The sequence below is a fragment of the Acartia tonsa genome, chromosome 5, assembly GCF_053477335.1.
Source record: "Acartia tonsa isolate MP-2025a chromosome 5, ASM5347733v1, whole genome shotgun sequence".
Lineage (NCBI taxonomy): Eukaryota > Metazoa > Arthropoda > Copepoda > Calanoida > Acartiidae > Acartia > Acartia tonsa.
Genome location: NC_137264.1, coordinates 12,508,306 through 12,528,342, shown reverse-complemented (window position 1 = coordinate 12,528,342; position 20,037 = coordinate 12,508,306). Strand labels below are relative to the sequence as shown.

The 20,037-nt window shown below is 35.6% G+C and overlaps 1 protein-coding gene across 7 annotated transcripts in view; it reads left to right on the top strand.

Moving 5' to 3' along the window:
* Positions 1 to 591: 591 nt before the first annotated feature.
* LOC145318775 (protein brain tumor-like) overlaps positions 592 to 20,037 on the top strand; it is a 260,980-nt gene continuing 241,534 nt past the window's right edge. For all 7 annotated transcript variants that reach the window (XR_013879508.1, XR_013879512.1, XR_013879509.1 and 4 more), the window contains exon 1: positions 592 to 764. The gene's annotated coding sequence lies outside the window, so the exon portion shown is untranslated. The remainder of the gene's footprint in view (positions 765 to 20,037) is intronic.

Genomic DNA, 20,037 nt, shown 5'->3' with positions numbered 1-20,037 from the left:
AATACAAATTTTTTTGGCGGCGGCGGCGGAAAATGGCGGTGGACGGCGGGAGCGGCGGTACCGCCGCCGTTTTTTATTCAAATATTTTTTACTGATCTACCTCAAAAGGTTTTGTCTCAATATCTTTAAAAGCTTAGGAGAGGCACTGAATTTAAGATATACCTTGATAAACGAGAATTTGAAAAAAATGACTAAGTCCCCCCGCAGGGTTGGTTATAAGGGGAAAAATTTTTGAAAAAAATAACATGGTCTCAAATGATTCCAAATTGCCTAATTCGGCGAGAAATGCAATAAAAAAAATTTTTTTGGCGGCGGCGGAAAATGGCGGCGAACGGCGGGAGCGGCGGACCCGCCGCCGTTTTTTTTGAAAGATACCTCTAGTTGGGGTAATTAGTGACCCAGCCCAAAAGATTTCACCCAATTATCTCTAAAACTAAGGGAGTAGCACCCAAAATAAAATTGCTGGTATGTCGTGGCACGAGTCACCACATTTTCCCCCCCCCCTTTCGTTATGAAACATGAGTAATCCTTGGTAGGTCTATTTTACCTAATTCTGGCTTTTCATATTTCAGTACAAAAATGACTGCAGACCTTTGTTAGTTCTTTGCTGTGATAATATTTAGTGCTAAAATAAGAATATTTTTTTAGTTAAAATACCGGAACAATTGTGAAAAAAATCCCCCAAAACGGTGCTTTTTTGGATTAAAGGCGCTTTTTTGTCATTGCTTGAGAAATACTTTGGAACTGGTTAAGAATATAAAAAGGTAAGATTTAATTTCATTTGTAGCGCAGCAGCTCTATCATTTGGATATGTCCTTACGTCCGTCATAGACCAATGTCTCTTTTAAATTTAATGAATAACAAGGGGTGGAGGGGACTGTACATTACACTAGTCCCCAAAGTTATAAATAACTTTTTTTTTATTGGTTGGCTCAACAACTTTAAGGACTTTTATTTAATTTTGATTTGTTGCTTCATTAAGTTTATTGTCCAAACGTTTTAACCACTTATCGTATTCTACAGTAGGGATTATTATGTGTGTTATAATTGGGGATTTACATCAATTTATCTTATCCCTTTAGATCATTGAGTATATCAAAACAACTGAATTTTCAAGTAGAAAATCTTCGCTTTTAAAAGACCTTTTTAATACCTATTTTTTTTGGATTTAAAATTCGCGAAACCTATGAAATAAGTTATTTATGTATGTTTAGACTTCAATAAAGACTTTAATGAAGACTTTAATGTTTAATTAAATAGATTTTATCATTTTACCTATTAGGGAGAGAGGGGACATTGGACTGTGAATTATGCTGGTACCCAAAGTTTAATAAGCATCTTATCTCTTACATTGACCCAAAACTTCGGGTACTTTTATTAAATATTAATAATAAACTATATTTTATAGTGTCCAAACTTTTCCATTAATCTTAATCTGCAAAATGCTGTTCATATTGATTTGGTTCGGGTATTAATATCCTTGTATCGTCCATTGTTTTATCCCTCAAGATCCCTTTTAATTTTTATCTAGAATTGGCATTCATTTTTAAAAGCGAAGCTTTTCTATAATTAGGGTAGGTCCGTACGTCCGTCCGTGACGGATAGCTATTTTCGTTAATTTAGGCACGTTAGAATTGTCCTATCGATTTCAAACTTTGCATGGTGATCCCTGTAGTAGTACAATTTAGAAAGCATAGCAATTCTATAATCGTTACTAAAATGTTCGTACGTCCCTTTTCAACATGTTGATTTTTTCACCTTTTTGACAACAAATTTTTATGTGATATAATTATCCGATTTATCTGATTTTTGGTATATTGATTTCTTGTTTGTCTGAAGCTAAAGATCTTGGAAACTATTGGTCCGAAATGAATCCACTTATTAGTGAATCTTTATAAATGATGTCTTTTTGGTCATTAATGCTATTTTACATAACTTCTTTTCTCTCCCCAAGTGGCTAGCGGCGAAGCAACTAGTCTAGTATTTAAAACAAAACTCTTAAGTGACTAAGAGAGGGGTAGGTTTCTGGTTAAATCCGTAAAGATGTGTGTTTAAAGGCTTAAAAATAGAAGTAGAACGATAATATTCACTAAATATGTGTATTTCTCATTGAAAAGAACTATAGACAAATTTTTTTTTTAAAGTTGCCATAAATTTTTATCGTTCTACTACTGTTTTTTTACTTATAACACATAACCTTTACGGATTTTACCATGTCTCAACCATGACACTTTGGTTGAGCTTGACTTCCGAATTAGCGGGAAGTTCACGAGATCAGTTGGCGAACATACAAACCCCCAATACCAGGAACCATCAAGTTTCAACAGCAGGTTTGAATATAGATTTATTGATGAAATTATTTCAAAGACCTGAAATTACAATATCAATTAGTTCATAATTCCAGTTATTTATAACCACGTAATCTTATTTGCTTTTTAAAAATCATTTTTCTCTACGGTAAAATCTTTGGAAACTTTGGCTTTAAAGGAAAATTATTTGGTTTAATAAATCATTGTTAAATGCAACAATAAGGCACATAAAAATTACTAAAACATATATTAATCATAATTAAGTTTCATGCTTAGCTGGCTAAAGCCTTTTTAAAACTACATATAATCGTCCTATATACCATACTTCTTAATAAAAATAACAAATTCTACCTGAAGCTCTTATGGTTTCAAATCCCTGATATACTAGGGTCGTTCACACACAATGAGACCAATGATAGGCCCAATTTTGTTCTCCGAAATCTTCACACTCTCATATCTCATTCAAAAGTAAGGAACGTGCGCATCATAATAAACAAAACAATCCATGCCGCGCCACATTATGAAGGGAAAGCCATAAAAAGACGACATTTGCGCTTAGTTTTAGGTTTAATGATAAGGAATTAATTTTGCACTTGATAAACACAAAGCTTCCTCGAAAAGAGGTTAAGACACACCCCCCGTTTGAAAGTCAAATTAACTTCCTTAACGAGTTTCAAGGTTTTTTTGCGCTGAGCACTAGCAACATTTCTCACTAAACTCAACTCACCATAATCACATGAGAATGGCCACATCCCGAAAACGTGACAATTTTGCTCCTAACTAAATGAAACCCCGTGAAATGCATACACAATATTATACTCCTCACTAGGACTCATAATACCTCACATTTTAGGATAGAAGGATGGGGATTGGTTTGTACCATACAACATTCCATGCACATGACAATCACAAGATCACATACACAAATCCTAAAATAGATAATCCTATTAATCATGATGTTGTAATTATAACAACTATACTAAATAATAATCATTTCATAATCAATAGGTAATAAATCATTATTAATAAATCAATAAGTACCTACGAAATCAGGTTGAAATGTAAATGTAAACAAATAATGGTAAAATAAAACGAAATAAATCTTAGACAAGAAAATTAAGATTTATAGGTACTTAAAACTAAATTTGTTAAGCATCAAAAAGAGTAGTAAGAAAAAATTTTTCAAAATCCTTGGGCAGAAAGTTTTTCAAACCTAATGAATAAGAACTGTAATATCTTAATCAACAATAAAACTTTTTAATACTTAAAGAATAGCAAATATAATATCTTCGTTAGAATTTTCATTGAAATTATGAAAAAATACCAATTTTTCTTTGTAAAAATATATGAGACTTTAAATATGAATTTTCAATCATTCCTTGATCTGAATAAAAATGTTTTACTTGATTGAAATTCATATATAATTTTAAAAAATATCTGCTAAAAAATACTTGATTTTTTCTTAGAATAAATATCGAATCACGCAACCTCGACACATTTATTCCTTTTTTGTTAAACTTTTCAGGTAAGTTTTAAAATGAATTGTACTTTTGAAAAGAAATTAAACTCAATAAAATTAAATTTGAGCATATGAAATAGAAGAATATTTAATCGCATTTCATTTGATTCTTATTTTAGGCATAAAAATAGGCATACGAAAAATGTGGCTTTTTACTAAAAAAAAACTCAATTTCCATAAAATAAGAATCAATTATTAATCATAATTTTTAACAACTGCCTGACTGATACAGCATGTTCTTCTAGGGGAGATTTATCTGTCAGTCTGAACAAGACTCTTGCAGTCTTTCTTCCATCCTCAATTCTCGTCACTCGGCCCATCCTCAAACATCTCATCAGCGGATTGGTACTCGTAACCAGAACTAAATCTCCGTCAGCTAGTGGCTCCGCCATCTCATCCTTCCACTTGGACATCCGTAATATCTTCGGTAGGATCTCCTGGCGGTAGGCAGTCCAAAACTGAGCAGACAAATCTTCCAACAACTTCAACCTTGAGGAAATTTGGTCCTCCGGTTTCATCGCCACATTGCACAACGGCTGGCGGTCAACATTTCCCAGCAGCTGGCCAGGGGTAATCAGCCGCCAATTCTCCATGTCGTTCGCAGCTTCAATCGTCAATGGTCTGCTATTCATCAACTTGCTGACTTCCGCCAGCAGCACCAGGAGCTCGTTGAAATTAACAGAACTATTCACCAACTTCTTGGACAGCAATCTCTTGGTTAATCCCACCATTTTCTCAGCCTGCCCAATATAATGGTGGGCTCGGGCCGGGATCTGAGACCAAGAAAACTCTACCTGGCTGCCCAACTTCTGCTCTAAAATTTTGCGAGCACCGGATAATTGTGTGCCCATGTCGCTTACTATGATCTTCGGCAGACAATGAACAGCTTCCAACTTGCGCAGGGACAACAGGATACTGCTGGTATCATACTTTTCCAAGGCATCTAACCATAACGCCCCTGAGAACCTGCAGACCACCACGAACACCCACACCTTCTTCGTTGCTGTCTGACTCCTCGTTTTGGCGGCAGCTCTCCTCGTAACCAGCGGACCCATCAGGTCGACTTGCACAGCTTCAAAAGGCCTGCTCGGGACCAACTTGTCAGGTAACACGTCCTTCATGGTAGCACGACATTCCTTAGCCCTCTCAACACTGCAGGGCCAACATTTCTTCACTTCCATGATGGCCAACCTCCTTGCCTTCACAATCCAGCACCAACGGCGGCTCTCAGCTAAAGTTCCACGGACACCAGAGTGAAGCTCAACATGCGCTTCTCTCATAAAAACAGCAGCTAACCAATTACCAGGCTCCAAAATTATTAAACCTGGCATGTCTTCAAATATCATTTTACGGCCGCCAGTAATGGCGTCAATGACTGGCTGTCCACGACCAACCATTTTAAGAATCCTCATCTCCCTGGTCACATAATTTCCTCCGGGACCAACGACAGGCCAGGTCAATGATACTTCATGCACTAATGGATTTAATGATGCATAATTGCCTTTAGCGTCATTTATCCACTCATCCTCTTGGCTTCGTGACACAATGAAAAGTTCCGCCGCCGCCATAAAATTGTACAAAGACGGCTTGTACACAGAATCTGCGGCTGCTACATGACTACCAGCAGCTGTAGTCTTACCTTCTTGTCTGCTCTTTAGCTTCTTCAACCAGGTGTTCGCAACTCGCAGGACAGCTGCCATAATACGTTTGGCCTGTCCAAATGATCTCCTGTGCTTAAACCTAAAGACATCTTCAGCGGCTTCTCCGGCAACTTTCATTGAACATAACTTAACCATTTTGGTATTCAACTCCTCTGGGGGTAAAACCTGCTTGACTTCTTCGGCAGTTTTCACCGGCCACGCACTTTCATCCTGGCGCAACCATTCTGGGCCCAATCTGTACCTGGAACCTGGTCCCAAATCTGATACCTTGCAGGTGCTTCTGGTGCCCAAATCTGCAACGTTGTGCGTCCCCGGGACCCACCTCCAGTCATCCTTGTTGGTTGCAGATTGAATTTCTCCAATACGATGAGAATTAAATGTGTTCAGCATAGCACTGTTGGAAACTATTTGTGATAAAACACACGATGAATCAGTAAAGTACATCACTCTGATAATATCAAAGGGCAGGGCATCTCTGACGGACTTTGCCAACCTTGTGGACATTTGGCATCCCATCAACTCAAGGCGTGGAATTGACTCACACTTGACCGGCGCAACTCTTGACTTAGTGGCTAGCAGAAACGTTTCAAATCCTTGTCTAGTTGGCCACCTCAAATATGCATTAGATGCATAAGCCTCTGATGACCCATCCGAAAACATCATCAAGGATGGAAGGCCAGTTGGTTCATCCGGGACCACACAACGGTCAAACTCCAATTTAGCGACCTCAGCTCTGTCCTCCAGCGACTGAACAAGTTCATCCCGTAGACTTTTTGGAATGAAATCTTGCCAGCCCAAATTCAGCAAACATGTTTTCCGCAGGACAAGTTTAATTCTCAACAGAATAGGGCTGCAAAGCCCGATCGGGTCGAAGGTTTGGGCGGCGAACCTGTGGACCATCTTCTTCGTCAGATTCTCGTCCAAGGCGTCCTGGAGGTTGTACAAATCAGCATCCTCTTTCACCTTCCTTCCCTTGACTTTACCATCTTGGTTGACTCTTGTGGCGATGGACAACACATCGGTGGCTGGCTTCCATATCAGCCCAAGAACCTTGGTAGGTTGGTAATCATCTCCAGAATAAATGACTTGTTTGAAGGAAAAACTACCTTTGCCGATAATTCTGTCGGCCTCTTTCATCATCTCCTTGGCTTCTGGCTTCGATCCTGCTCCCGAAATAACGTCATCTATGAAGCTGTGCTTCTCAAGCTTGACTGCAACTGGAATCTGAGGTAACTTGAATTCCTCATCAGGGTAGGTAGGTATTGGTGGCTCCTTCCATAACTCAGGTTTAGCAACAATTTCACTACCGTTTATTTGTCCCTCTCCATACATCTCCTTGACCTCTGCTTCACTCTTTCCGCCAAACAGGCGGGACGTCAACTTCAGGGCTGTAACTGCCAAGTTTCCCGCAGCCAACTCGCCGAAATTTACAACTTTGGTCAGGTAAATTTCAAGTGGACCATCTGGCGTCGGGGAAAATAAAACTCTCTTCATCTGGCTGTCGAACTCTGTGGCCAGGATGGAGTTATAAAACTTGGAGATATCCGCGGTTATACCAACCTTGTAACCGCGGAAAAGCATCAAATGATAAAAAATCTTCTGCATTGGCGGCGGGCCTCCCAGCATTATGTTATTAAAACTGGTACCCTTGAACATCAGAGAACTATTTGCACACAATCGAATGGGTGTGGAACTTGAATCCTCCTTGAAAGCAACCACTATTGATGAACAAGACTTAGGTCCTTCATACTGCAATTCTTCAGGCGTGGCTTTTTGAAAAACGCCTCTTCTTATGGCGTCGTTGAATACCTCCACATACATTCCATAGGTACCTTCCTTGACCATCCTGGCACGATCCTTTTCAGCAATTTTGCGGGCTAAATTCTCATTGTAGGGTAAAGTGTGAGGATCTTCAATATAAGCATATTGACCTGTCCACTTGTTGGACTGCAAGTCTAGTGTTAAACCTGCCTCAATTATCCTCTGCCTCTCACGCTGGTCCCAGGTAGTGCCGTCGGCCATAGCCTTGCACTCTTGACAAGCAGTACATCCTGGACAAAGTGCCTGCGGCTGTACGCCAAACGATTCAGACGTCAGAAAGTCTGGCAAAGTGCCTCCACTGACACTGACAGCCTTATAAGCCGACTTTTGATCTCCAGCTCCACCATCAGCACTCGTACAGATAAAACCACTACCAAAAATGGTTCGCCACAACATAGACTGGCCCACTTTCTGGTAGGTTGAAGGAAACACGTCAGGATGTGTATTTCCAATGATGATATCTAAGCCTCCACTAATATATGTAAACCTTTCTGGCGGCATTTTAAATATCTCGGCGGCAGTTTCGGGGTGGACCGAGCGCATCTCGTTGGCCCCGCCGAGGGTAGGCATGACAGCTGCCTCAAACTCCCTCAAATTGCCGTCCCTATCCTTCAGATAAAACACAACATTGCGGCAAGAAGACTCACTGCCATCAGCTACAGAAATAGTTGTATATCTGCCGGTAGATTTCAGCTTCAACTTGTTGGATAACTTCTCAGACACAAGTGGCAAATTTGCCCCGGAGTCAAACATTACCGTGGCGTGGCAGGTGCCGCCGCCAGGTGCTACAACAGGAACTAACTGAAGTAAGAAGGTACAGGGGCTGGGTGCAGAACTTGACTTGTAAACTGTATTCACACCAGCACTAGCCTCATGGAGTAGCCTGGAATGGTATCTGTCGCAATTATTGGTACCACAAACACCAAGCTTATCTGATTTATTACATTTGTCAGCAGTATGGCCGTCACATAGGCAAAGTTCACATAATTTCTTCTGCTGGACAACTTTCTTTCGGTCAACCACGTCCATCTTCTTAAACGTGAGGCAACGGAAAATCGGGTGTTTCTCCTTGCAGCTCTCCACAGGACATGCACTGTTCCACTTGGAAGCCTTGTCCTTCCCAGCCTTTCCATTCTTATTGTCGCTGCGGCCAGATACTTGCGCGGCGGCAGCTCTGTCACGATTTCTCTTGCCGGCGCCACTGTCATAGGACATATCACCGGCCAACATGGCACCCCTGGTCCTCTCCAGCAGTTCTACAATCTTCGGGATGTTTGGTTGGTTCATGCTACCTAGCTCCATCATAATTTTGTCTCTCAAATTTTCAGGGCACTTGTCTTTAAAAATATGAATAAGAGTTAGGTGGTTGTAATCCTTAGCTGCAGAACCAACGATGGCTTCTACCTCCTGCATCATGCTCTTGAAGGTAGCAATTGCGCTAACCACGTCCACAGGTTTATCCACAGGTTTCATCTTGTTCAACTTAGTTAAAATCCTCATGAACCGGCGAGTGTTTGATAAAAACATCTGATCAAGAAACGCCCATTGTTCATTATGATCTCTAATCGCTGACACTTGCTTGCGTAGTTCCGGGTTGGTTATCACCTTCTCCATACACAACATCAGACTTAACCTCTGGTCAGCAAATCCATAACCAGAACATAGATCTTTAAAGACCTGTTTAAAGTTTGGGTAATCTGTGTCAGTACCGTCGAACGACGGCAACAAACTGTTGTCCCAGCGCCCATACTGCGGGTTGGAACTCCGAATATCCACGGCAGACATACTTCTGGAGAGCATGGCAGGTGTCCCACTCTCATCCAGGTTAGATGAACGACGTTCCATCTCTCTAAGCCTTCGGTACATATCACGTACTTCTTGGCGCAACTCCACGGAAATTTTAAGTACTCCCATGTCCATCTTCACCTTCTCAATGACGTCGAGGTTCCTGGCGACAGTGCTTGACCTCGCGTCGTCTGAATCATTGTCAAGCCAGTACAGAATTTTTGTACACTGCTCCAACGACGCATAAACTTTATCTGCAACAGTTTTCTGCTCACTAGCTTCATCCAAATCACGCTTGAACTCGCGCAGCTCACTAGTCTCCACGGCAGGTTTTAGACTTTTTATTAGGTCAGATTGGTCCTTGACCTCACTAAAAATGTCACGAATTGATTTTACAGTCACATTTTCACATGAACTAAAACTTTGGCAGGCTTTTAGATTGTCATAAAACACTTTTAACTGTTCATCAAAAACTTCTAGCCTTTCACTGCCAATAGCGATAGCTCGCTCAATTTTCTGCTTTTTGGTTAGTGGCATATTGATTCACTAGGTACTTATTTCACAGAAAAATTGTCACAGTTTATTGCATCAATAATTCACTGGATGCTATTGATCTCTTGATGAATGCTAACGCCTATTCATCAGATACTTTGAAATTGTCTCAACCATGACACTTTGGTTGAGCTTGACTTCCGAATTAGCGGGAAGTTCACGAGATCAGTTGGCGAACATACAAACCCCCAATACCAGGAACCATCAAGTTTCAACAGCAGGTTTGAATATAGATTTATTGATGAAATTATTTCAAAGACCTGAAATTACAATATCAATTAGTTCATAATTCCAGTTATTTATAACCACGTAATCTTATTTGCTTTTTAAAAATCATTTTTCTCTACGGTAAAATCTTTGGAAACTTTGGCTTTAAAGGAAAATTGTAAAAAGTAAGCTTTAAAACACTTACCTTCTAACATAGCTTGTCCTTGTCCAAAATGCAACATCCAAGTAGTATCCTATAAAATGTTTAATATTGTAACAAGGATAAAAAAGTTCAAAATCAACAAATCATTTATTCGTTCCTTTTTATCACATCTTTAAATTTAAAAACCACAACCATTTCCTTTATAATCAAACTTAAAATATTACAGGCCTTTGGTGGAAGAATGGTTATCAAGATGAGATTGTATTAGGCAGTCAATGAACTTTGTCACACACCAGGGTTCATAACCCAGTGACTCATACACTTGTTAGACAGAAGGAAAGTGAAAAAAGGGAAAGTTTTACCCTGAAAAGTGACAATCCCAATAAACAGTTATCCACAGATCAAAAACTAGACGTCTAGTATGCCAAATTTCACCATGTTAGAAAGTGAAAATATCAGTGATTTAGACGTCTAAAACCAACAACCATAAAAGGTTAGACGTCTGATATGTGACAATCATAGCAACAGATAGCCAAGATGGCCATTAATTATGGTTAGAACCAGACGTCTAGGGGGCGCAACAAGCGTCCCCAAAAAGTATAAAAGGAAGGGATTTCTGGAAATTCCTCACTCTTCTCATAGCCACCAAACTTAAAGCATCTCACTTGTAGAACATAGTCCATAGAAAATTAATTCCAGATCTATAGAAATCCAATAAGTTTTACTTCAAAAAAAAACTTTGGTTAAATTACCTTAATCATATCCAAAGATAAACCAAACACCAGTGGTTGAATTTGACTACCTGAAAAAATTGACATTTGATAACAATTTTATTAAGCCAAAGGTTTAAGTAATATTAATTAAAGCCTCAGTAATTCTAACACAATTGGTTGATTTTAAATTTAAAATCCTAAGCTAAAGTTTTAAGTAACATTTATTTAAAGCCTCAGTAAACCTTTAACACCATTGGTTGATTTTAAAATTTAAATCCTAAGCTAAGTTTAAAGTAACATTTATTTGAAGCCTCAGTAAACATTTAACACCATTGGTTGATTATTTAATTTAAATCCTAAGCTAAAGTTTAAAGTAACATTTATTTAAAGACTCAGTAAACATTTAACACCATTGGTTGATTATTTAATTTTAAATCTTAACTAAACATTAAGTAAAAGATTTGTTTTAAAGCCTCAGTAAAAGTCCGACGCTATTGATTGATTATCATTTAATATAAAGAAATAATTTTGAATAGTAATTAATACTTAAGTAATTAATAATCCATTGAGATAGGTATACCTATCACGTCTGTAATTAAGTATACATTAATTGATAATTCTTTGTGTTAAATAAGTTTTGTGTACAATTTTGTTTGGTCTTATTCTAAATTATTGCAACCATTTTGAATTTAAATTGTTCTGTCTTGTCCTTTAATTCATAAGTATAACTCCACCTTTTATATATCCAATATCATTAAATCTTGAATTGTTTTGTCTTGTAAATAAATTCATAAGTATTATTCCACCATTTATATAAATTAATATTATTAAATCTTGAGATCTTGTAATCTAATTAAAATCTAATTAATATCTTGTGATTGTTTTGTGTTTAAATTAAGTCTTGTAAAATAAAATTATAAAATAATAAGGAATTAGTTATTAATTGGTAAACTCATTTGAAAACTACTCTATAATTTACCTAGCTCGAATATAACACTGTCAAGGGAATTAGTGGCAAGCCGTTAAGAAAGGGAGAACCTTATCGGTTAGAATTGGGTTTCCTTGAGAGTCGGGACTAGGATTAACTACTTACTGAACCAACATTTAAAGGATTGCTTTGCAGGTAGGAAGGCTGATACGTACGTCTTCTAATTTCAAAGGATAGATAGGTTAAAATCTGCTCTTTTGATAACGCAAGGTATAGAATAGCGGTAAACGCTATTATCACTCCTACAAAATTATTTGGTTTAATAAATCATTGTTAAATGCAACAATAAGGCACATAAAAATTACTAAAACATATATTAATCATAATTAAGTTTCATGCTTAGCTGGCTAAAGCCTTTTTAAAACTACATATAATCGTCCTATATACCATACTTCTTAATAAAAATAACAAATTCTACCTGAAGCTCTTATGGTTTCAAATCCCTGATATACTAGGGTCGTTCACACACAATGAGACCAATGATAGGCCCAATTTTGTTCTCCGAAATCTTCACACTCTCATATCTCATTCAAAAGTAAGGAACGTGCGCATCATAATAAACAAAACAATCCATGCCGCGCCACATTATGAAGGGAAAGCCATAAAAAGACGACATTTGCGCTTAGTTTTAGGTTTAATGATAAGGAATTAATTTTGCACTTGATAAACACAAAGCTTCCTCGAAAAGAGGTTAAGACATACCAGAAACCTACTTTCTTTATCAAAAGAGATATTTCAATGAAAGATATTTAACAAATTAAGCAAAAAATCCAATTCTTTTCCTTAGGATTAATTTTGTATTAGGTTTACTTTCATAGAAGAATCCCTTACTAAATTTTTTGGATAATGTTAAATTATGTAATCAAAACTTCTTAATTGAAAATCCCCTTCTTAATTATGTTTGATTATGTAGTCGGTTCCTTTTCATAGAAGAATCCCTTTCTTAAATGTTTTAAATATGTATTAGGTTTTCTTTAATAGAAGAATCTCTTTCTTTAAATCAATAGGACAATAATACATTTAAAGCAAAGATTAGAGCTATAAGCTACTAAACCTAGAAAGGCTTTAATTTTATAAGAAGAAGTCTTTGCTTAAAGAGGCTAGGGGTGAAGCTACTAGTGTAACTTTAAGAATTACATATTTAATTAAAACTTTCCATTGAAGTATCCCTTTCTTAATGTTTTACTAATGTTTAATTATGTAGGTAATCGGTTTATGTAAACAAAACATTTTTACGAAAGAACCCCTTTCTTAATGTTTTACTAATGTTTAATTATGTAATCGGTTCACCACAAAACATGTTCATGAAAGAACCCCTTTCTTATTGTTTTTACTAATGTTTAATTATGTAATCGGTACACCTCAAAACATTTTCATGAAAGAACCCCTTTCTTAATGTTTTACTAATGTTTAATTATGTAATCGGTACACCACAAAACATGTTCATGAAAGAAACCCTTTCTTATTGTTTTTACTAATGTTTAATTATGTAATCGGTACACCTCAAAACATTTTCATGAAAGAACCCCTTTCTTAATGTTTAATTATGTAATCGGTTCACCACAAAACATTTTCATGAAAGAACCCCTTTCTTAATGTTTTACTAATGTTTAATTATGTAATCGGTACACCACAAAACATGTTCATGAAAGAACCCCTTTCTTATTGTTTTTACTAATGTTTAATTATGAAATCGGTACACCTCAAAACATTTTCATGAAAGAACCCCTTTCTTAATGTTTAATTATGTAATCGGTTCACCACAAAACATTTTCATGAAAGAACCCCTTTCTTAATGTTTTACTAATGTTTAATTATGTAATCGGTTCACCACAAAACTTTACCGAGATCCATTCAATAAATTGCCAAATCTTTATCAGGGATATACAGAAATGGGCCTATCCTTATATAAAAATAATAGGATGTTTGTCTGTCCGTGTGTACCAAAGTATCTTGCTAACTACACTGGGCCGACATGGTTCTCCTTTACAGCTTCTCATAGTTCATGGAAAGGTTTATTAATTTCGGGGAGTGAATCACCACCCTCTCAAGATGAATTGCCCCTAGAAATCCTTCCCAAAGACATTTTTTTACTTTTACTTTAAGAAACTAAAATTAATAATATGGTGTGGCCGCCTTCCCCTGACACCTTCAAATTCAAATGCCCATAGAGGCTTCTAGATAAAAGATTAAATATATACGTAGATATTCTTTTATCATTGATGAGCATCTAGCGTTGAAATCATTGTTTAATCCAAAAAGTTGCAAGATAATTTTATCTTCAATTTATCCATCCATGTATCCCTGAGAATAAATGCATTAATCGGATTCGTTGTATCTATGGAAAATCAGGAGTATTGGGAATAGATAAATATATTAGAGAAAAGATGTCTGTCTGTGCGTATGACTTTTTTTTTTTGGGGGGGGGGGGGGGTGAGCAATTTGAAAGAATTAGAAATAGCTTCAAAAATATCAACAATTTGAAGTTCTAGCCTAAACTTATTGTCCATGAAACTTTTTGTAGCTTTTCGAAAAATCATTTAAATATTCCTTTTTCTATGCTTTGGAAATCTGATACATTTACTTTAATAGAATGTATTTGGGTTAGTTAGCAGATTTTTAATTTAGTTTTCTTTATTTTCGTACATTTTTAAATAAAAATCAAAAAATGTTTTGTATGGTATTAGTCGTTGGCTTCAGAATTGATTTGCAAATACGACTGATAAAAGTTCATGCTAATACTTTCCTGAAAATTATGGAAAGATCGGTCAAAATATGTTTTAGAAATATAAATGGACATAAAGAGAGAACTTCTATTGCTTTAGTTTAAACTAGCGACTACGCCCCTTGTGGTTCTGAAGGAAGGGGGAAGATCGAATTAACCCCCAAACTACAAGAGAGGGGTAGGTTTCGGGTAAAATCCGTAAAGGCTTAAAAACAGTAGTAGAACGATAATATTCACTAAATATTTGTATTTCTTATTGAAAAGAACTATAGACAACACCAAAAAATAAAAAGTTAACATAAATTTTTATCGTTCTACTACTTTTTTTTACTTATAGCACATAACCTTTACGGATTTTACCAGAAACCTACCCCTCTCTTTCTAGTTTTTAAAAAAATGCAAATACTTTTTGAGGAAAAGTATTATTTTATGATGAAAAAACTTTCCCTGGACCTATAATAAGCTTCACTTTAAAAGATAAACTTACCTGTTTGGCAGTTAACGGGACAATTGAGTACACACAGACAAAATTAGTACCTAATACAAAAAAAAGTTTCGACAACATCTAAAAGTGACAAAGCCCAAAAATATTGATGGATGGATAAACCTAAAAAGTACCTAATATATATGTAGCTTATATCCATTGTTCAGTTTGCGTAAAAAAAAAGAAAAAAAAGATACAGTATATAAGATAAAAATCCCGAAACCTTTAGTAGATAAGTTTATATGTCTTTTGTAGCATGCCTGATAGACCGACGGGCCAAGTAAATTATACACTGAATGCTCATTGGTTCAGTGAATCATCACTAAAAATTTCTGTTTATTTAAAATAGCAGCCTATAAAATCACATTTCCTCTGTAGTGTTTTGGACGGACAGACAGACAGACGTAAAGACGAACAAAGTGTTTTGTATAGTAGTTTCGCTAAAAAAAATATAACTATCTCATCCCCATGCATGCACAATTACATTGTGTTAAGGACTGACAGACAAACGGACAGAAATACTAACCAAAGGAATTATAGAGTAGCTTCGCTATCCTTGCACATTCTGGTAGAGATAATACAACAACACATAATAAGTTTAAATCCTGAATTAATTTGAGACGTATGTATATAATATAAAGTCTGCTAGGTTAAAGAATATATAATGCGTGGATATTGTGAGAAATTCTTGTTTACCCCGATAAAATGTTTCTCTCAATATAGCCATACCCAATATTCCCCCTCCCTTATCACTCTACCCCATCCACTCTCCATACTATGGAGAAGCGTTTTGACCAGTATCAGAGGACCATATTACCAACATAAATAACATTGAAAATCGCCCTGTCACAATATCCACATATTATATGTATATCCATTACTATGGTTCTTATACCTGTAATATGTATAGGTTTATACAGTATCAGCTAAGTATCCTAATTTTAATCTTAGAATTTTTCTGATTGAGATGATAATAGGTACGAGGTTCAAAGACAGAATTTCACCAATAAGAATAATAAATGAATAATTTAAGATCCATTTTTTCACCTTATTTTTTTCTTACTATAGTTTTTCATACTTATAATTGAATGACCTTTGTCTGAAAGTCCTAACTGTCTATGGTTTTGGTCATGTTGTTGCGAACCTTAGAAAAAAGAATTATACGCTTTTTTATGTATTTAGTATGACGAGGTCTGAATCTTAACCGAATCATATTACAAATCTTAGTGTATTCATTACTGTCGGCTGCGTTTCTAGCATCTAGAGTTTAGTATTTTAAAGTTTATAAAAAAATTTAATAATAAAACACTACCTAGCCTATTAAGATATTTTGTATGGATACTCTCATCCTATGTTGTTTAATGTTGACTGTTCAATGTTCATACTTTAGAACAAAGAATTTAACAAGGATGACAACATCCAAAAGTAGCAACGCACAGAAAAAATGATAAAATTGACAAACGGACAAAGTATGTTACTTAGCAGATGTTTATTTGTCATAGAAAATAAAAGAGATAATATGCAAAAATGACCAAACTTTTCAAATAAGGTTAATTTCTATTGAAGCATAACCAACAGACAGACGGACTAAACATTGTATAGAGTAGATGCAGTTATGTTATAAGAATCTTCACTGAAAATGTCAGCTGCCCATCCATAATAGCAACCAAGTAATTAACTTTTTTCCCCAAAGCATTAGGACAAACTTATGGACAAAGTTAATTATAGAGTAGCTTCGCCACTAAAAATGTCAACTGTTTTATTTAAAATTCTGAGCATATTAAGTTTTAATTAACTACATAACTACCTAACAACGTTAGTTTAAAATATGAAGGTGGTCATTTTCTTATAGATCTTGCTAACTGCCAGACTCTCTCCTTTACAATGAAGCTTCTTTTGGGTCACGGGAATGTTTAAAATAGCAGTTTCTATTTTTTATGGTTGGTTGCGCCAATAAACTCAATGGAGAACTAGGTATACAATAAGTGTTTATTTTGCCTAAGACCCCCCCCCCCTCAGGCCCCCTTTTTTTGATTTTAATAAAGGATTCTTAGACAAGGTTTTAGCTTTAAGTAATTATAATATTTTTTTTGTATATTTAATTTAACATTCATTAGGTAGGTACATCGAAATTTTCATTCTTGTTTGCAAACACAACTTTTTATAGTTTTTATGATCTTTGACCTTTTCATCTCAGGGGTTAAAGCATGAGACTTTAATGTGAAATAAAGGGAATAAGTGATTTTTTTTTGCTGTTCTCTAAAATTTGCTGCATAGATTAATTTAAAGAATCTTAAACTTGCAAGTTTTAAACCCTATTCAAGTGTCGAAAATTTAGCCTGTTCCAACCAATTGTGTCCAATCTTTTCAACCTATAATTTTAATCTTCTTAAGGTGTACTTATGTGAAACATCACTATGGTTTATTATGGCTATTATTGCAATGTATCCTCCATTGTCTTATCCATGAATTTTATTAATCCCAATTGCCAATCTTAAAAGTGTGTCATTTAGAAATGTGATTTTACTTATCTCTTAATCTCTAGTTATCTAGTTCTACTTTATTTTAATATCAGACTTATATTCGCTATAAAGTTAATCCCCCTTCCTTTTCATAGTTTTTTGTATAGATTCTCTTTAATCTACTTCGTCTGTCTGTCCGTCCGTAATGCTGTGGGGAAATTAGTGATTTTCTCTAAGATATTTAAGATTTTTTAATATATTTTTGAAAATACCAAAGAATATTTAGTATTTTAGTATACAACTTACTTTGTCTGTCAGTCTGACGGTCATGCTACTCTAGAATTCACTTTGTCTGTCCGTCAGAAAGTTAGTCAGTACGTAACGCTATATAGGAACAAGGTATTATTTTTGCTGCTATTGAAGATAGACAGCTGAAATTTTCAGTGAAGATTCCTATGTAATATGTGTGCATCTATTCAATATGTATGTCGTTCATGCTTCAAAATCCCTATTTTTAAAGGTTTTCTGGTTTTCTTTAAGTTTTGCATATTCTCACTCTTCTTTGTTATGACAACTAATTTACTGAACATCTGTGATATCTTTGTCCGTTTGTTGATATTTTTGTGCTTTGTCAATATTGTTGTTGTCATCCTTGTTAAAAGCACAGCTTTTCTATAATTAGGGTCGGTCCGTCCGTACGTCTGAGATGGATAGCTTTTTTCATTAATTTAGGCATGTTAGAATTGTCCTATCGATTTCAAATTTTGCATGGTGATTCCTGTAGTAGTTAGGTACGATTTAGAAAGCGTAGCAACTCTTTAATCATTACCAGAATGTCCGTACGTCCATTTTAAACATGTTGTTTTTTTACATTTAACAACTAGGTAATTTTTATGTGATCTAATTATCCGATTGTTCTGATTTTTGGTATACTGATTCCTAGGACAACAAAGTATAATATTATAAGCAAAGCAACTCTATAATCAAGTCCCAAAAATGTAAGTATGCCCATAAACATTATCCTGTATCAAGAAGTTTTTCAACAAATTACTCACAATTTTGCTTTGACTCTTATTCATTTCTATTCTGATTTTTCAGTTTTGACACTATGCAAGTGTTAATGTCCGTTTGTCCTACTGTTTCAAGGCTTCGCTTTTATGGATGTTGTCATCCTTGTTTAAAACAAGAAAACTTAATGTATTTTTTCATAGAAACTAATAAAACTGTTACTAACTATTAGTAAACAAGGATAAATAAATCCATAAAGTCATTCACAGTATCGCTTCGAAACTGATTAATATCCGGTGGATTATAACTGGTTCGCGGCCATAATGAAAAATTATGTATAGCATCGTTGTATTATATCCAGTTTTCTATGATAATAAAAATGTACAATCATAAGAGTATAACCAGTTTTTTATCCCGTGCCTTCGGCATCTCGGGGTTAAAAAACCTGGTTTAATCTTACTTTTGTATATCTTAATATCTGCGGAAAGCTGTTCATAATTCGATGCGATAAATAACTATTATAAAAGTTGAATTATGTTTTATAATGTGTTCTAATTTCTAAGCCTTTTATAAAAGTAACAGGATGTCTGTTTATAGTTGAGTTACTTTTAACTTCTGGATCGATATGGTTCTCCTTTAAATTGGAGCTTTTTGTAAGCCCAAGGAAGATTTTTAACTATTTTAAGGGATGGGACTTCCCAAGAACATCGACCCTTGAAAAAAAAAATACCCTCCCATAATAAATTAAATGTGGAGGGTCGACTTATCATTGCCCCCTCGCCTCCATAAAGTGTTCCTAGAGGCCATAGGGCGTAGCTGTTGATAAAATATATTATCAAGTTTACAATTTTAATTATTTCAAGCGAACGTTTAATTACATCTTAAATAAAATAAAACAGTTGTGTCATTATCTTTGTGAGGGTAAGACGCGTGACCGCTAAGCTAGCCCATATGTTAGTTCGGCTTTAAGGTCAATTACCCATTTAGCCGGCTTATTTGCCTATGTTATATAGCATTAAGCATGTAAAATTTCACCTAATGTACAAAAGTGTGAATTGAACTATCTTATCATCAATAATACCAACAAAAATTCGTTTTTTTATGTAGTTTGCTTTTCATAAAATTTGAATATAAAATATTTCCCGGGTTAACAACATATCTAGTGATGGAGGCTAATCCATTAGGCAACATGAGTGAAAACACAGATTCCACAATGGATAACAAATATAAATTCTTTAAGTATGGGGCAATTATTTGTGATAAAGGAGGTGAAAAGTGCATATTAAAGAATGATATGCAAAATTGCCTAAGTGAAATAAATGAAATTAAAATACAAATTGAGGAGCTAAATAAGAGTAGCCATGCTGATGTAGAGCAAGTGAAAGCTAAATGCTCTAGGCTTAATGAAAAGTTTATGGCTCTTCTAAATAGGCTAGATTTTACTTCTGGCAGCGAGGAGGAACCTATCCACAAGTACAGCCACAACAAAACGCCAGAGCTTATTGATCTCTTTAGTACATTACACATTATTGACGCACAAAGGCTTGTGCCAATTAATACTAAATCATGGAGCACACCATATTCACACTATGCAAGTCTGGCCACGATCATAGGTGGTACTGACATACCAGGGTGTGATT